This window comes from Idiotropiscis lumnitzeri, chromosome 13, assembly GCF_059441095.1.
Source record: "Idiotropiscis lumnitzeri isolate Australia: NSW breed Sydney's pygmy pipehorse chromosome 13, RoL_Ilum_1.0, whole genome shotgun sequence".
NCBI lineage: Eukaryota > Metazoa > Chordata > Actinopteri > Syngnathiformes > Syngnathidae > Idiotropiscis > Idiotropiscis lumnitzeri.
The window spans coordinates 13,020,869-13,039,937 of record NC_142403.1 but is presented as its reverse complement, the minus strand read 5'-3'; the positions used below and the strand labels follow the sequence as shown (position 1 = coordinate 13,039,937).

Genomic DNA, 19,069 nt, shown 5'->3' with positions numbered 1-19,069 from the left:
CTCTACTTGGTTATTTCGGCAGTGCATGCATAAATTGCATGAACATGTATAACTTACATTTTTCCACAGCTCACCTGCTAAGGCTTGATATTTTGCATGATAGTATATCCGCAAGCATTACATTGAAAGTTTTGCTCACATGAAAATACTTGTCAGTTTTGATACGTATTTCAAATATCACACAAAATGAAGAAAACAAATCACACTCCACATGCATTTGAGTTTTGGTTTTAATGCTAACGTGTAACAATCAAAAGATCCTGGAAGGACGTTCATGCAGATCTACAGCGTCTCTTACCATTAATTGTTAATATTAATTGTATTATTATAGTCTTCATTCAATTGGTGAAACTCTGCGTGGATGATGACTCAAATTGGCTTTCTCATTTAAATATATGATGGAAAGTTACATATTTGTATTTGTGCGCTTTATTTCCTTTTTGCTACAATTACCCACTTAGTCAGTAAAACAACATGTGAATATAGAATTTGTTGATTTGGACAAACCACATGCATTTAAGCGCGAGTGCAAACACTTATTGGGGGTTCGATTGCATAGAAAAAGTAAATAAAATACAATAAAAGAGGGTCGATAGATGGGCTTCAATGAAGTTCAGATTTGTTCAACAAACAAAATGTTTTGTTTCTCAGCAGAAATGTACCGAAACAGCTTTGCTTTGAAGTAACACCTCCATGTAAATAGCATGCGCTTTGTGCTCCACTCTCCCTTGTCGTTAAAGCTCTTTTGTGTTGCAACTGCCCAGGGATGTTAACAAGACAAACAAACAGTGGAGGGCCAATTAGATGACAAAGGGCCTTTTTGCCTCTGCCGCTTCCCAGGAAGAGTTAAGAAAGTCAGTTATTCAAGCAGTTGATACTTTAGTTTTTGTTTTTAAAATGTGTGTGTGTATATATATATATATATATATATGTATATATATATATATATATATATGAAAGGAAGAATACAAGTAAGGAAAACAGAACGTCTAAAAGGAAGGATGTTAGGAATGAAGAAGGAGGAATGAAGGAAAAGAGGCAACAGAGGATGTGATAAAGGACAAAAAAGAAGGATAGCTGGATAGCTAGAAGGACTATTGGCCGACCACGTATATAACGATATTGTAGCCTAAATGTTATTTGTCTTTTTCGAAGCATTTCTCTGAGCTCCGTTCGTTTTTGGACTCAAACGTCGGGCGGCGTACGCTTGCCCAGCCACGCTTTAGCGAGACCGTCACTCTCAGCACGAGTCGCACGCAAACTTCATGTGACACGATCCGTAACTCCATCTATAGGTGTTACGCTCTCATTGCCACCATTTAAAGAGCTTTCCCACCTCCCCGATGACCTCGGCTTCGCCTCGCCGGACACCCAAAACGACCTGATGGCCACTGCACTCCGAGTGTGTGTGTGTGTATGCGCACTTTGCACGGAGGTCATTTCAGCATTTTCCAGAGTGTCCATGGAGTGTGAGGGAATCCAGCATGGCCAGTGAGCATGTATATCAGGCCATCTCACGGCTGGCTGGAGGCACCCCGGGTGGCCCGCCGTGGTCGATACTGCACTGGTGACTGGACACGCAGAATGGGATAATCTCCTACTTTCTTTCACGCACACACACACACACACTCCATTGTACAGAGGCCTGCCTGGCCAGCTCTCCTTCTAGGTCAGCACCAGCCGAGGGGAGGCCGAGGCCTTGCTGGTGCGGACGTAGTCTGATGACATGCACGGTTTGGATGGGCGCGATTGTCGCCACACTTTCCACAGCATGGTAGCAATTTAAATATGCCAAAACATGTTGCATTGCCCCCAAAGTTGGGTTGATCCCTTTTTGTCCCACTTTAATTTTTTCTTTTTTACCCAACTGTAGGGATGTTCAATACCGCTTTTTCTGAAACCGATACAATTACAAGTAATCGCTCTTTGAGTATTCACCAATACCCCCGGTACTTTTTGTCTATAAATTTAACAAAATGACAAAAGATTGTGAACCTTTTTTTATTTATTTTTTTTAATGCAGATGTTGAAACAGCTATTGGAGAGGCGGACTTACTCCTTTTTTTTACGCCTTAAGTATCGCTGGATGATATCTGCAACTTCATGAGCACCTGTTACATTCAAATAAGAATAATAATATCAGCCCGATTCCGATACCGGCTGTCAGAACTCGCCCATCTCTAGTTTTTTAGTGTGTATGTTTCACCTTCAACTGGGAATGGTAATAAAATGCTTGAAGTATACTTTTGGCCTTTAAAAAAAGTTCCCGGTTTGTCACTCGCTACCCCCAACATGTGTGTGCGTGTGTGTGTGGTTTTGAATAAAAGGTTTCATTCAACAGCGACAACTCGCTTCATCGCTCCTGCTGCTTGGCCACAAAGACGTCTAATTGACACCACAGATTTGGGCCAGCGACTTGAACTGTTCCCGTTTTAATTCTTCAGTCACTGCTCAAGTCATCGTACATAACGGGCGTCTGTTGGCTTTGTATGCGGGCACGTAAACAGCACACAGCTATTAACGACCATAATGGGTTCTGTTTATTGGCAGTTGAAGGGTTTTTATAAACATTCTGGAAAAGTAGGGGGAAATGCATAACATCTAACTTTTTGGCACTATTGCCAACGCATTTGGAAATTTAAAAAAATGTGCATCAACCAAGGCATGTTTTTGATTCTCACTTTGGAAATCACATCTGGAGAAAATTGGGAGCATTTTTGCTATTCATCAATTATGTGTGTAGTTACTATATGGACATCAATGCAAAGGGAACTCAACTCTTGTCATAAAACATTTACTGACAAAAAAAAACACGCTTTAATGCTTAAAGCTTGAGTAAATGTTAAAAATGCCATGTATGACCTATATATGATCCTGGTTTGGGATAATGTATTTTAAAAAAAGCATGTATTTAATTTGCTTTATATCTAATGTATTATTATTTCTCTGATAAAAAAAAGTGGGCAAATGAAATGAATAAAAAACATTTATCTTCCTTTTTTAAATTTTTTATGAGGAAAAATAACACATTGGCAATGTCATTCTTAGTTTTTCTTTTTTAAAACAAGCGATATGAGGAACCAACCAAAATGTGGTTCAATGAAATAAATGAAAAGCTTGTACTGCATCTTCCATTTTTTAAATTATTTTTTTTCATTTTATTAAAAAAACCAATTTATTTAATTAAAGAAAAATTATAATATAAAAGTAACATATATATATATATATATATATATTCTTTTTCTTTTTACAGAAAAACACAATATGGCAATAATTAGATAGACTTAATCATAATATAGTAATAACAACGATGAACAAAATCTGATTTGTTTCTGATTACAGATTATACAGTACTTTTTAAAAAAAAAAAAAAATTTGTCTGCTTAGGATTCCTAAATAAACCTTCTAGAAGTTTCTCCAACCAATCCAATTGTGTGATGATGTTTGAAACTTGCATCTTCTAAATCTGGACATATCTAAAACACACATGATAATAATAATAATAACTACAAAGCATGCATTTTGTTGCAAGTGATCCTATCCTTGATTGCAGCTTTACATCTTCATGGCGACAAATGGTGGCTTCATCTGTGGAGGAAAAAAAAATACGCAGTAAAAATCAGTGTGTGGTCACTGTAATTATGATGAGTGAAAAAAAAAAAAAAGGAAACGCTGCTTGAGACAAACAAACAGTGGAACGGGGCCAGCTTTGACATATGTCCATGTAAGTGTGTACGCGCGTATTTACTTGTGCGTCTATCAGCTGTCTGCATCAATGGCGCGCGTGTGTGACCCGCACCCCCACCCTCCACTCTCCCAACCGGCACTGGTAGACAGTGATGGGTCAGGGGTCAAGACAAAGTCTGTCTGGGTTTACTGGCTGACCCTAACGCCTGCAGCATCAAAACACACACACACACACGCACATAGACAAGTAAGGGGGTGGTGTGTTTGCCCCTTCACCAGACTAATATCACCTTTGGGATTAGCTTCCAGACAGAAATACACTGACCCCCCGCACCCTCAAAACACAAACACACACGTGCATCGGATGTGCTTGGTCATAAAACCGTCCGGCATGATGCTGAGTCTTTGAGGAGCATCTAATTATATTTTAGAGGAGCTGAGGGGCGTCGCCATGGTGAGAAATGCTACACAGCATACGCACCATAACAGACAAACAATCGCACAATACTGATTGATTGCTTGCACACACTCGTAAAATGCTGGTAGACAAGACAAGACAATATACGCAAGTGAAACATTTTTATGTACACTAGAGAAATGCTCTCATGTGTTGGTGAACTAAAAAGAGTGCATTCACAACGGTTAATTTTCTTCAAACTGAAGTTCCAGTGTACGTCATTGAAAAACATTTTGGTTTTTCAACATCCATCCATCTATTATCTGAGCCGCTTCTACCCACAAGAGTCGCGGGTGTTCTGGAGCCTAACCCAGCTGTCTTGAGACAGCAGGCAGGGTGCACCCTGGACTGGTTGCCAGCCAAGCGCAGATGTTTCAACATAAAACGCATCATCATCTTACGTTTTATGCGTCTGTTCTAGAGTAAACTGCTACACGCTCGCTTCACCTCTAATCTGTAGAATTGTGGGAGCAAGAAAGCTGCTGAGCAAGCATGTTTTAATAAGTTCAAAACTTGTACTGTGGCTTTTCTGCTATCGTGGGTGGGATGAAACATATTCTCCGTGATGAAGTGGATTTGACAATAATCCAAGTTGTGATCAATTTACAGCAAGCAGGATCAAACAAGTTCCATGAGGAAGATGCTTCGGATGGAAAGTCAAAGCAGGAAGTGTAAGACTGCTGAATCCCAGCTCAGAAATAAGAGGTCAAACACCAGAGAAGCAGACTATGGAGGAGGGGGGGGTTAGTGTGGGGGAACTCCCCTAAATAAGCCTGAGTGTTAAACCTGATAATCCGCCTGCATTATTACAACATCTGTGAAGTCTACTGCGGCTCTGATGGTGATTAGCGAGACAGATGTAAACAATATCCGGCCTGAATAGGAGGAGGAGAGAAGCGGGACGACTGGCGATGGAGAGCCAATGCGGGGAATATAAAGGAGGCCGGCCGAGAGGGAGCTGGAGATTTAGAGGTAAAAAAGTGAGGAGATGCCGGAGAGGAAATGGGCGGAACGTGCAGGATTTGAGGAGAGAAGATCCTTTGGGGTCGGCGAGGGGGTGGGGGTCTTAGGAGCAGCAGATTGGGAGAAGAGACACAAGGGAGGTTGGTTAGCTGGCTGTAATTTATGCAGAGAGAGGCTGACGAGTGCTGGGCGTCTGGTGGGACCCCCTCAATGGGTCTGAGAAGTGAGGGGTGCAGTATTTTTTTTTCAAGGGGGGGGCAGTGAGGAACTGGGAGGGGTTTCAACATGCCAGTCAGGCTACGCTCCCCATCTAATGTCCTATTGAGGTCCGGGAACAGGGTATGAGGAAGGCCCTCCGCCAACCCCCCACTGGAGTGTCGTCAAGCTGTCTGGTAGATCGTTGGAAACGTCTGACTCTCTGCGCTAGCCACCCCAGCCAAATTTGAATTGTACCACAGCCAGAAAACGTCACAAGTTGCTGTGAGGAGAGAGGCCCATCACTTAAGCTCACTGGACAGGTCATTAGGTACGCTTAAAAAATCTAACAGTCCTCTCATAAAGGTAATTAACGGTATGTGGTGCAGTTATACATGACGGCAAAACAAAACCACAGCATTAATAAGGGACATTATTCTGTGGCCTCAAAAGGAAACCGTTTCAAAATGATTCATTTATATCTAGATTTACCTTTCCCGCTACTTGAGTGATGATAAGCAGCATCAAAAATAAATGGATGGACTACAATATAGAACAGCTGTCATGCGCTGTTGTCTGCACCTGCCTAAAAAGTTGACATTTCAGCCTACAAGAATTCCACCTGGGACTTAAGGAACATCCAAGAGGCTGTCTCAGTCTGTGTTTGGAAAATATAATGTGGAATCAAACGTGGAGGTCAACCACAACACAGGAAAGCAAATTTCAGGCGGTTCAAAGGAGGAGAAGAAATTATGTATGCGCAGCGCAGAAGCTAAAAAATGCAAGTTGGCAGAATTCAAACAGTTTTAGTCTTGACAGAAATGTCAATATTGCTGATAAATGTTGAGTGAATAAACCCGTCCAATTTCAATAAAATGAAATTATATAACGACTCATCTCTTTCACATTTGCTGTGGCTGATTTCGCTTTCCTTTATGTTATTTTATACATTTGAAAAATATGCTTGAAAGTGGTATTTTAATTTGCATATTCCAATCGATAACCCATTATTTATATCTAAATTAGCGTTAATGCATTTTTTAAAAAAAATAGTAACGCAGACGTGACTCACCAATTTTTTCACTGAATACTTACTACTTACTCAGATGACTATTTCATAATTTTGAGTAATATTATCTAAATAAATGGCCACTTTAACCCCTACTGAATATTTCCCGTTTTGCCCAATGTCTGGCCTGCCATGAGAAGTTTGTACACGGCATACGCAGAGTATCTGGTTGAGTGCGCTTGATGCAGTCAGACAGTTTAATCGCGGTCCGCGTCCGGTGAGCATGCAGACATCCACACGCACACCAACAGCATATGCGACACATACCGTATGTGATTTAAAGTGCGGCGCAGTGTGAAAAAGACACAAGGAGGTTGAAAATGAAAAGGCGTGACCCTTGAAAGTGAAAAATAACGCAACTGTCAAGAACGTAAAGGCGGCGTAGAGGTATGGTACAACAAGTTAAATGTCAGCTTTGAGGGCTAAGAGGCTGGAAAATGATTTGAGGAAGGGGTTGTTTTTGTCGTTTGTTATGTGATAGCGTTGTTTGCTCGCATAAAAACACAAATATTGTATTGTGGTCGAATGTGGCATACAAGGTCTTTTGACTAAACGTAACCCTGACCCCGACAGTTAAAGGAAAAAAATGTGTAATCAAGAGTATGGGTACATTCAGTAAAAAAAAATATTTGTGGGCCAGATTACAATTTGAATATGCAAAAAAAGCAGGTTAACAGATTGAGCAACCGCTAACTGTGACATTGCTAACTGCAAAGGCTACACTCTAAAAACAGTTGTTAAAAATAACCCAATTTTGGGTCCAAAATTGACCGATCCACTTCTTGAGTCAATTTGACACAGCTTTCTGGGTTGTTTATGCAGAAAACAACCCTCCAAAAATGAGACTGCTTTATACAAAACAATACAAGAAGGTGGGTCAGATCGACCAAATTAGTGGATCGGACCATTTGTGACCCAAAATTGGGTTATTCTAAACACAACTGTCTTTAGAGTGTGCCTTCATAAACATTTATGTTTTAATTTTTGCTCTTTAAAACCCCTCTGGTGCCCTAGTGTTTAGCATGTCTGCCTTAATGGATTGGTCCATTTTTGACCCAAAATTGGGTAATTTTTGACCCAACTGTTTTTAGAGTACAGTAATCCAAAAGTATGTGAAAGTAAACAAACTTCATTAATATTAGGGTACTTGAATAATATTATTGACTCAGTCCGAAGTTCTTGTAAATTGAATTCTGTGTATATTTGCACAGTACCATTTCTTCTCTCTCTTGTAAGACATAACAACAGTAACGCTGATCCAAACATGCTCAATTGAGCGCTTTTGTGTCCCTACCAGTGAGCGTGACTTGAACGCTAGAGGCCCCCCCAATGGAGCGTCACACTGAGTAAAACAGCTTCTTCAAACTCAGCCTATGAAAAAGCCGTCCAATGAAAAACGTTAGATCAGAATCTTTTTTTTTCGAGTTTTGATCTACCCAAAAGCATTATCTATATATATATATATATATACATATATTATATTCATTAGGGGGCGGGGTTTCCCACCTAACAAAATCGTTACCACATGGCCAACATCTATTGGAGGAGAGGTGCTTATTTTTTTTTTCAAAGCACCCATTGATTAACTACTGAATTGGAGGCCACTATTTGCAGGAATACCCAATTAATATGCATGTGTGCGCGTGTGTGGGTGTGCGCGCGTGTGTGTGTCCTGAGCAGTGGGAGACTCACAGGTTGACAGTCGAATGAATAACAATGAACTTGCACATTGAGATTTAAATTTACAACAGATGACCTGTCTGTAAGTGTGTGTGATCGTGTGTGGGGGGGGGTGGGCGTGTGTGTGTGTGTGTGTGTGTCTCAATAACAGCGTTGAAGCAGTCACATGATCAAAGTACGCACACACCTCCACGCGGTCCATGCACCCCATCCTCGTCTAGCTCTGTGCTGTCCACGTCATGCCTGATGGAAAAAAAAAAGAGCAAAATGAAGAGCCTGCATGCCTCGTTTGTAAATGGACATTAGGCGCACTTAAAAGCCTTTAATTTGGTCAAAAATCGACAGCGGGCGCTAAGCAATGTTTTTGACCCGTCTGAACCTAGCATAGTAGCTACCGCTAAAACTACAATTAGAATCAGCTAATTAACATACAATGCCTCACAAAAATAATGTTCGTATTAACGTCATGTCTTACGTATGTTTTTTAAATCAAGTAAATATATACATTTCCGAAGGTCTTATTATTTGAATGATTTTGAAGTCAATTAGATACTTATTTCAGCGTCAAAGTGATTAAATGGGACATTTTTTTCCTCTATATTTTGTGGTAGCAGTACAAAAAAGAAATATGGGACCTTATCTCAGCCGCTGATTTTATTAGCAGATAAACCGACCGAGGAGTTGTTTCCGTGACAAATTTAGAGCAAGGAGGATTCCCGCAACTTTTTAATCACAACGATGTAAAGGTGAGTGAGGGAGGCGCGGCCCGAGGGTGCAGAGCAGCATTTGAAGAAAGCTGGTTGAAAAAGAATCAAATAAATAAATAACATTATAATGAAAAGTGGGCCGTGATAAAGCGGGTGCAGATCGAGTCGCTCGGAGGAGAAAAACGAGGTGAAAGGGGTCAGCGGGGATGAAGGCTAAAGCCTGGGAGCCAGCAAAATATGGTGGTGTGTCAGTGTGTATGTGTGTGTGTGCCTGTGCGTGCGTGCGTGTGCATGTATGTGTGTCAAGCCCAGCTGGGCAGACATTTAACTTGACATGCTGATAGGGATTTAAGCAGTGGGTGGGTGCAGCGTGTGTGAACAAGGTGAGCGGTCACCGAACTGCCGTCGCTATAAGCTGGATGTCGACGGGAGAGCTGATGAGGAGGCCGGGAGGGGGCGGGGTCGAAAGGGAGGCTGGACGACCGCGCCGCCCATCCCCTCCCTCCAGGCGAAGGCGAGGAGAAAGAGGGGGCGACGTGTGTTGAGATGATGAAGGAAAGCGTGTTCTTTCTTCCTAATAAAGCACAAATGCCCTCCCATGATGGAGAATGGGAACGTTCCTTCCGTCCGACTCCCTCCATATTTTTTCTCTTGTTTTATTAAAAATATCCATGTAGCATTAATTATTACCAACAGGATGAAACCTTTTAATGAGAATTATTATTTTGGAAGTGAAATATCTTAACACACAGTTCAACTGCGACCTGATTTGTCCTTCGGCGAGGCCCCACCCAACCACAAAGTGAAAATAGCACATCAGGAGAGAGAGAGAGGAGAACAAAGTCTACTTTCTCATCCTCCATCCTCCTCTACTAGCCCCTAACAAAATATTTTTTAGTTGAGATTATCACTGTCAAATATTGCAAACAGAGAAGGCATATCGGCAAAATAATGCTATAGTAGAGATACTGTTCAAAAATATCCTAATGAATGGAAACTAGCACCGCAGGAATCTTATCACAAATTTTGGAACTTTTAGATGTCCTATTGTCCAAATTCAGTTACAAGGGTAATTTATCAGATTTCTAAAGCAGACTAAACTTTCAAGAGGTCATTTGAGGTGAGTTCTACAGGTCTGAACATGATTGTATGATGTGATTTTTTTTCTTAATTGATCAAACCCAACATAATTGTGTTACACCATCTGCACCACAACTTAGACCTGCTCTCCTCCTAGTCTAAAGTTTAGTCTAATTTTAGCCACCAAATTTTCAGATGTGATGGGGGCATGTACAAGAAAACGCCTTCGGCCCAGCATGGAGCCAAAGTAGGCTTGGACCGGCAACAAGATGCGGCACTTTTTACACCTAATTGGGATGTTGCATCAATTAGAGGGAGCGCGTTCTGTACTGTTGTCAAAATGTTACCCAAACAAAGCTAGTGGGTCTTAAGACAAAGCCACAGTACTGTATACGATGCTCACGGCTGCAGCAAGTGTAGTGGAGGTGCCCAGCTACCTACGTTGGGATGCACACAAGATGAACCCTGAGCTGACATGTTAAATTACAGGAGGCAGCAGACTGAGACAACCAGGGGGGTGCTGAGGCTGCTGGGGGGGGGCTGTCAAAGTGTCTGACTGGGTTTCACTCCATGGGGCTGGAAGGGGGGGGGGCTTATTTGACCAGGAGGGTGGGCTACGGTGATGCAGGACTGATTCCTGGCTTGATTTGGACTTCTGGAGACGGGCCAGAGGGTGGGTGGCGTGCAATACCCCCCCCAAACTATCCTTACCATTCACCCACCCGAATCCCCCGCTATCCCCTTTTGCGCCAAGTTGTCCGTGGAGCAAAGCAATAAGAAGCAGCTTATAAAATAAGCAAACACGGAGGCAGCTTACAGACAGTCGGCCAGCTGGGGGGTGCACACACACACACACACACGCACACACGCAGACAAACACCTCCCCCTGGCGCACTACCGCACCCCTGACCTTGACCCCTGCGGTCATTCCTAACCTGTTTCTGAATGGACGTCAGTGCAGCTGGGCTGTCTAGCCACATAATAAGAGCAACTTCCTTCACCACACGCACACCCCCTTCATCATCTTCATCATCATCATCGAGCCCGTTCCCACGTTCGCTGGTTGACTGATGCAGAGTCTCGGCATCTGGACCGAAAAACCTGTTCGTCGTGGCTAAATGATGCTTAACCTTATTTTGACTGTGCAATAATGTTATTGCAACCAGTGAAGTGGTTTCTTTCTTTATTTAGCTTTATAAAATTTATTTAATATCATATGTATAATTCGCCACCCCCAAAGGGAAAGGGAATGCCAAGAATAAAAAATCTGAAATATTTTATCAAAGTAGAATTTTTAAAAAAATTGGTCTCAATTTGACATTTTGAAACTTAATCAACAAATTAGTTAGTTGTGCACGCCAACGACTACATGGATCGATGGGACCTGTTTTCTGTTAATCCATTTGCTGCCATTGACGGTTATAGGAGTCAAAAAGTACATTCATTTTACCTGTGCTGGTTAATCACTGAAAAATTACCCAAATTGCTTTTTTGGGTCTGTATTATTATTATTATCATTATTATTATTATTATTATCAAAATTATGTATGCCCTGTGACTGGCTGGCGACCAGTTCAGGGTGTAGTGCGCCTTTCGCCCGTAGTCAGCTGGGATAGGCTCCAGCACCTTCCCGCGACCCTGTACAGGATAAGCGATGTGGATAATGACAAAATTATGTAATTATGGAAAAAAATTGGACAATGAGCCACATGTTGCTTCACCAAGGTAAACATCCATTACTGTCCCTGGCACTACAAAAAGTGCTACAGCCACATTTCCATTCAATGAAAGAATCAGAGCAAAGCTTTTCAGTACAAAATCCTCCTTAAGCATCATGAGTGCATGCAGGCTCTTTGCGCTCATGCACATCATTCATCATACATGGGGGTGGCGTCATATTTTCATTAGGGCCATGTCTGTGTCGAGTCGTGTGGCCTTTCACTTGAGTGTGAGCAGGCAGTTTAATCACACATACAGCACTACTCCATTTTCATTTCCTTTTTTTCCCCCTCCTCATGCAGCCTCCATTTCACTCTGACTTCATAATTCTGCCCCTCAGTGCTTGTCTGGCCAGGCGCAGCGTTTGTAGCCGGTTGCCATGAAATAATCACTGACTTGGAGCAATGCACCCCCCAAATTGCCAAAGTTCCTTCCGAGAATCTGTAATAGGACTTTGGGGTAACTCCCTTTGACGCAACAGGAGCAGATTCATGAATGTCTTCAATTAAAGTAATATACTGTGTACCACAGTATAGTTTTCCTCTTTGCCAAAATGCTAAATTTCCGTTGGTCACTAAGCTAAAGTCTAAAGTTAAAAAAAAGTGATGCTGGTTTAAATTCCAAGTTGAGTGACAATGGCAATTGAACTCCAATGAAATGAAGTTTTTGGAGTAGAAGCGATCACTGCTTCTTTGCTTGGTCACAAGAAGGCGGGCAAGACAAGTGGCACGGGACTGGAAAGAATTGAGCGATGGCTGTAAATGCTTTCAGCAAGTATTACATCAATGCAACGCACACACACACACACACACGCAAACAAAATCAATAGCTAAGCAAATAAAAAGCAGCAAGCCATCTGAATAAAGCACAACTAAAGCCACTCTCAAAATTGTCATTGGTAAAAGGATACATAACTATAATTGAATAAATCTTTGGGAAGTGTTAGTACCTTGTCAAAATTGACAGAATGATATATAAAAAGCCTTCCGAGAAGCAAGATCTGGGAAAAATAAAAAAAACACAATATATTTTTTCAGTTGGTATCATTAGCTATTTTTGTTACTCAGTTCACAACTGTAGCAAAGGTATAAGAACATTTTTTTTTTTTATCGCTAGCTAATAGCAGCTAGCCCCCAGGCCCGCCGCACACCGAGCAACGCAGCCAAACACAACTCAAGTGGATCAATAAGAAAAAATAACTGCAGTTGGCGATATGTCGCCACATGCCAAGTGATTGAGCGCACATCCACTGATGGAAGAATTGCGACCCTGTATCGAGTTTTAAGGCTCCACATTCATCATTTTGGACAATATTTTTTTTTTTTTATTGAACTACAAAAACATGGCGTGATTGTCAAGGAAAAAACGGATGGTCACAAAGATGAAGAAATGAGAATGAAGGTGAGCGTGTGGATATTTAGACAAGCTTTTGGCAATGATCAATTGCCCTGTTCACTGACGGCACAGAGACTCTCCACGCTTGGCTTTTTTATTCACAGGTACATAAGTAATTATAATTGTAGTTAAACTGTATTGTAAAACACAAGATTTCGAAACAGTATCTACCAAATTTTGAATTTGAGTCTGTACTTTTTAACTTACACTGTTTGCAGGAGTTATTGGTGCGACTTAAAGGGGTAACTTGTTTATTTAGCACAGTTTTTGTGGCGGATGCTCTCCCTGTTGCCACTCACCCATTTTTATCTGAGCCATGGCTGTTTACTACGGGGCCAAACACAAGTATTTGTACATCTACATAAGTACAGAGGGTGACAACTTTTGCCACCTGAGACAGATTTTGGTACATGTCCATATCCTGGCTTTCAGCACAATATGACAGATGTGGCAATGAGTTGATAATTATGACAACGGAAGAACGTACACTGAGAGTTGCACTGCTTTCATGTAAGTGGACTGGGGTTGCAATGTGTTTTAACATAATTGTTTTTATGGTTTTTTTTGTTTTTTTACTCTTGTATAATAGTAAAGAATGTTAACATATTTCTTAAAGCATTCCCCGCCCATTTAATAAAGGTTTTAAGATGGTGACAGCTTGTTGCTGGAATTATTACTATTTCCTTTATTTCCTATGGGAAAAATGCTTTTCATATGAACAAATGGGTATGTGATTTTCCATATGAAATCACACCAAGCCACGTGAAGCGAGCTCGGCTGCACACTCTGCCACGGAAATGCGCAGCGGCACAAGTGTTCATTATCATAAAAGCTTTCTGCAGGAGATGGAGGGTGCGGAGTGTTTTCTTTATTTCCTTTAAGTAAGTGTGAACGCAAACAGTCAATGGATTTGAATTAGTCTTTGTATTGTACAGTGTGCGTGTGTGTCTTGTTAAGTAAACCTGGTGGCGTGTTATGTTCATTCTACTTCTGTATACAACATATGGCACTTCCATTGTTAATATGCTAATGACGGATAAGAGGCATGCAAGACTTATCTGCTGTCTGCTTGTCAAGACTTACGATACATGTTTTAACCCGCTGATTGTGAGGAACAAAACAAGCCTCAACAAAAAAAGCAATTTGTGGAAAAATTGCCGTCAGTTTTACTCCAGTCCTGAAGGGGGCAGTAATGTACCTAACAGTGACTATCTTGGACTGTATAGTAAGTATAATATATAACAGAGTGAATGATGTAAGGAGTTATCATCAGTCAGTGTGAGCATCTTCTCCATGCTCCTTGTGAGTGTTCTCATTTTGGATTTGTGTGCTTGACCATTTGTTCCGTTCAGTAAACGGCTGAAGATGGATCTCACCTCACTTCACCCAAGATGTAACATATGTACATTTTGCTTAGAACATTAAAGTCATTCAAGCAATGCCTCACAACTCGAAAAAAGTAGCACGATCCATGAAATAAAATCCTACAAATTTCTCCTGGTAGCAAACCGCTGTGTGTTGTCCTAACAGGCAGCAGGCAGTCTTGCAAGGGGATGATGGCCTACTTCCAGGGGGTGCGCAGATAGAGAGAGTCCCTCTACTAATTAGCCCTGACAGGTGAAAACGACCACAAATACCTGAGGGGCTCACCATGAAACGGCCAATCGCACACAAACATAAACACGGGAGACAAAAGCGCCAAGCGAGGGGGTACACCAGCACTGTAGCGGGGACACAGCAGCCTGCATCCCGCTGCTTGTGCACGGATAGCCCTGATCCCCCCGCGCTTTGACAAGGCGTAATAAAGCGCCGCATTGTGTGCGTATGAGTGCGTGTATGAGGGTGGCTGGGGAGGGGGGCTGTTAACACAATGTTGCATGCTGAGTGCTGTGAGAAGGGCGTACACCGCCGGGTCCCACGGCACAGCGGCGCACCAGGGCCTATAGCAGGGAGTGGCGAGCATGCTAATGAGGTCATTATGTATTGGACGCTTCTTTCCTTTACAGTGCGCCTGTCAGCGGAGGCATGAAGCCCGGCACAGATGTCACATATGGCACAATGTGGCAACAACGGCGGCGTCTCCAAAAATCAGGGGGCGCGAGAGGACGGCGCTGATCCAAAAGCAGAAAAATGGCATTTGCATAGGTAATGAGGTGAGCTTAAAATGCTTAAGACGCTGGCCATGCAGGCGACATTCAGCCGCTAATTGCCCTCGCGGCTTATTCAATCAGCAGCCGGGCAGCTTTTTATTCAGCTTTTATTTCGGCGCTTTTATTTACAGCTGAAAAATGGGGGAGGAATGGCGCGGATGGAGCGCATGCAAATGCAATTACGGCGTATTTGCATAGCCGTTAACGATCCGAGTGCAGATGGCAAACAGCGGGCACTCGAAGAGACCGCCTGAGCGCCATCTTGGCCGAGCGAGGCAGCTGGCAGATAGCGATCGGCCATTTTGGAAGCGCCGCCGCTGTTGCCAGGCGGAGGTGGCAGGGAAAGAAAGACAAAAAAACCGAGGCGCCAGTCTCTCCGCGTGCCAGGAGAATGACGGCAGTCGTGCTTTAATAAGTCGGTACATGCAATAATAACAAAAACGACGGTGCAATCACGGGGCTTCTGTTGCATCTATACACAAATTAGGACTTTATCAAACTACAAGGACAGGCTGGGAGTGCAAACATCTGCCAAGATTCACGCTTTTTTCACCTCGCCAATAACCAACCTTATGTTTTTAAAATTTGAAGAAAAACAAAATCCAATATAGTCTAGGTCAACATATTTTTAGCGTAATAGGCCAAGTCATTTTTTTTCAACAAATAAGAAGATGACATAAAGAAAATATTACATTTTTAGCAAGCACATTAGTATTTTTTTTTATTGCTATTGTGACAATTTCGTGGACAACTTGGCAATATGTTTCAGTATATGAGATTAAAAAAAAGTATCATCTTGTAATTTGCAAATTTTTAAAACATTTTGAATAAAAAGTAGTGTTATATCTTGTAAAATAGTTTCTCTTCATCACATTTTTAAAGAGCAATTTACATAACATTCAACTGTATACGTTTTATTTTAAAATTCAGTGTGATGTTTAATTTTACTTTCGCTCATAAACCACTGATACGGACCGTGTTTTTATTTTATATATATTTTTTATAAATTCATATATATATATATTTCTTTTGTATTTTCTATATATTATTAGAATAGAAAATGGACCAATAAAAATGTGCAACAGGCTGCAAATGGCCCACGGGTTGGACATTAGACAATCGATAAAGACAAAATCTGGATCAGATCTAGATTGAAACTTCTATATCTTTGCTGCTGTGACACTTCAAATTTCCCCATTGTGGGACTAATAAAGGACATCTTTATCTTTATGATTTACATTTCATTCAAATCATTGACATTGATAGTATTTTTTCAGGCATTATTTAAGATATTTTCAAAGATTTATGACAGCACCCCTGTCACTCAAATTGAACGCAAACATCCTTGACAGAATCGATTCATCATAAGGCAATCCAGATTGAAGCCCAAACAAACCAATGCCGTTATAAAAAATGTAATGAGACATTAATGTACTCACCAAAAAGCAGGAACTCTCTGGGTTGAGCTTTTCAAGTCTGATGCATTAAGTCCCATCTCAAAACGTGTTGTCACATTTGGATTTATTACAGGTAAAAAAAAAAAAAAAAGAGTGAGTCTTATATGAGGGGGAAAAAAAGTCAACTCATTAGCGGCCATTCATTAGCAATGAGTAGTGGACTTCTGCTTCCACACTGTGAGGAAGCCATGAAAGCCCCCATCTTTTCCTCCGCTCCACCTTCGAGATCAATACTGCACTTCCATATCCTCTGAAGGCGGCTGCTCTTAGTGCGGCTCAGGAAATATAAAGCAATAAAAAAATACAGCAGATTGGAGAAGAAGTTGTCCTTTCATCCGAGCCCGTGAGATGAAGGTATATATATTGGGCTTGGATGGAGCGTCCTGTTCATCCTCCTCCCCCCACCTCCGTGAATCCTAACGGAATCAAGAAGAAACTCGTGCTTTTTCCCACATATTGGCTTCTTTTTCCGCCCTTGCGTCCCGCCTCTCAGTGGCAAAATGTTTATCGAGCGGCAAAAAACTCCCCGCGGGCCGAGCCCACACCGAAGGATCCATGTGTGGGGCGGGTGCAAGGGTGAGGGCTCTGGCCCAGGACTGTTGGAGGAAGCTGGAAAAAAAGATGGAGGTGGGAACTGGCGCTCTGTCCCTGGGCTCCAAGGGGCCCGCAGGCGGTTCTGGCCAACCTTTGCTAGCCTCTGTATTGATTTGACAGCGCAGAGGCTCCTAGCCGGCGGCGACGGGCGCCTCGGCTCGCCCGCCTCACCTGCATCTCTCCTGGCTCGGGCCCGCCCTCGCCTGCCCACTCTGCCTGGCCCCTGTCGGCTCGCCGGGACCCCTGAATGCAACCGCCGGGGGGTCCGCACGAGGAAGGCAGCCAGCGAGGCCCGTCATGGAGATCCACAGCTGTGTTCACCTGCTCCGGGTTCAGCCACTTCCTGCAAAGTCTTCCATCCATCCCTCCTTCCACCCACACTCCCGATCCTCCTCTTCTTCCTTTTCATCTTCTGCCTCATCTCTCTGCAACACACAAGCACGAGAAGAAAAAAAACGGTTAATCGTAAGTTTTGCTGGAGTTGAGCGAGAGTTCAGGGGTGAATATTCTGTCTTCGTCTCCCGGCGGGCAGCATGAACCGGCTCACCTCGAAGAGCAAAGATCGCCGGGATTGGAGGTCTGACACTAAACACACTCACGATTTTTAGAGACTAGTGGTGAGCCATCAGGGCCAGCAAGGCCTTCTCTCCTGGCCGACATTTACAAGCCAAGTGCTCATATTTGTTGCATGAAATTGAACTGTCTATTCTCTTCATTTTGTAGCGTTTGTCTTAGCTGCATTGCTTTTAGCTGCATTTTTTTTTTGTCCAATAAGATTTCAGCCTCGATGTGTTGTCATGTCAATGTAATCTGCTCAGGGCCTACAGAATCAGCAGTGCTGCCATCTAATTTAAACTACATTAGCAATGGGGCTGTGCCAACTGGCTGTTACAATATTGTCAGCATTCTTCAGTCCTCTGACGACCAAAGTACCAAAGTCACAGCATAGCACAGCACAGCATTTTTGGATAATGACTAGTAACTCGCTGTCTTTTGGCAGTTTGTAAAGGAAGCAGTCTTATCAGAATGTGGAAAGCAAGGTTGCTCACTCCCCAATTGGAATATCATTAAAACGGCACCTTGCAGTTACTAGTAGAAGCACGGGGAGAACGTAAAAACTCCACACAGGACAGCCAGATATGATCACTCAATTAAATTCACCAAACTCGAAATGGTAGCAAATTTTCATTCTTTGACCTTTCTTCTATCCATTCATCCATTTTCTACACCGTTTATCCTCATTGGGGTCGCAAGTGCGCTGGAGCCTATCCTAGCGGACTTTGGGCGAGAGGCAGGGCACACTTTGGATTGGTCACCTGCTAATTGCAAACCTTTCTTCCTCTTCTATTTATTAAAATTGTTATTAATACATCCACCCGTTTTTAGCAATCTCAGGGGGCGGCCATTTTGTCAATTCTGTTGATCGAAAATGACATCACAGTCGATCGGGCCTCGAGTAACGACCAATCACAGCTCACCCTGTTTTCCGAAGAAGAACCATGATTGGTCGTTATCTTAGCCCTGACAAACTGTGATGTCATTTTTAGTCACAGCAAGAGATAAAATGGCCGCCCCATGAGATGGCTAAAAACGTGTGGATTTTGCTGCTTAACTTATATTCCACAAACGCAATATTCACCAGATTGCCGTGTTTCGACTAGTGGGCCTGCATAGAACCTATTCTTGTAAAAAGTTTTTGGGGTTGACTTCTCCTTTATGGTAAAATGTCACACTGAAAACAACATATTTGTCGCTGCCCCACAAAAAGTTTTGTAACAAGATATCTTTTTAAATTGAACATACAAGAAAGCATCCCGAAGATTCAAAAGGGCCAAATTGAAATGTTAAAAATATTTCTTCCCATGGTAATAAATAGATTGTGTTGACGCCAAAGAGCGTGTGAAGGACTGGAAATG

At 42.3% G+C, this 19,069-nt stretch overlaps 1 long non-coding RNA gene across 2 annotated transcripts in view; it reads right to left on the bottom strand.

The window, feature by feature from the left end:
- Positions 1-3,129: 3,129 nt before the first annotated feature.
- The window catches only part of LOC148324441 (uncharacterized), a 36,510-nt gene continuing 20,570 nt past the window's right edge, over positions 3,130-19,069 (bottom strand). For both annotated transcript variants that reach the window (XR_015846392.1, XR_015846391.1), the window contains 3 exons: positions 16,542-17,578; positions 8,239-8,294; positions 3,130-3,588 (listed from right to left, as the gene is read on the bottom strand). This is a non-coding gene — a long non-coding RNA (uncharacterized LOC148324441). The remainder of the gene's footprint in view (positions 3,589-8,238; positions 8,295-16,541; positions 17,579-19,069) is intronic.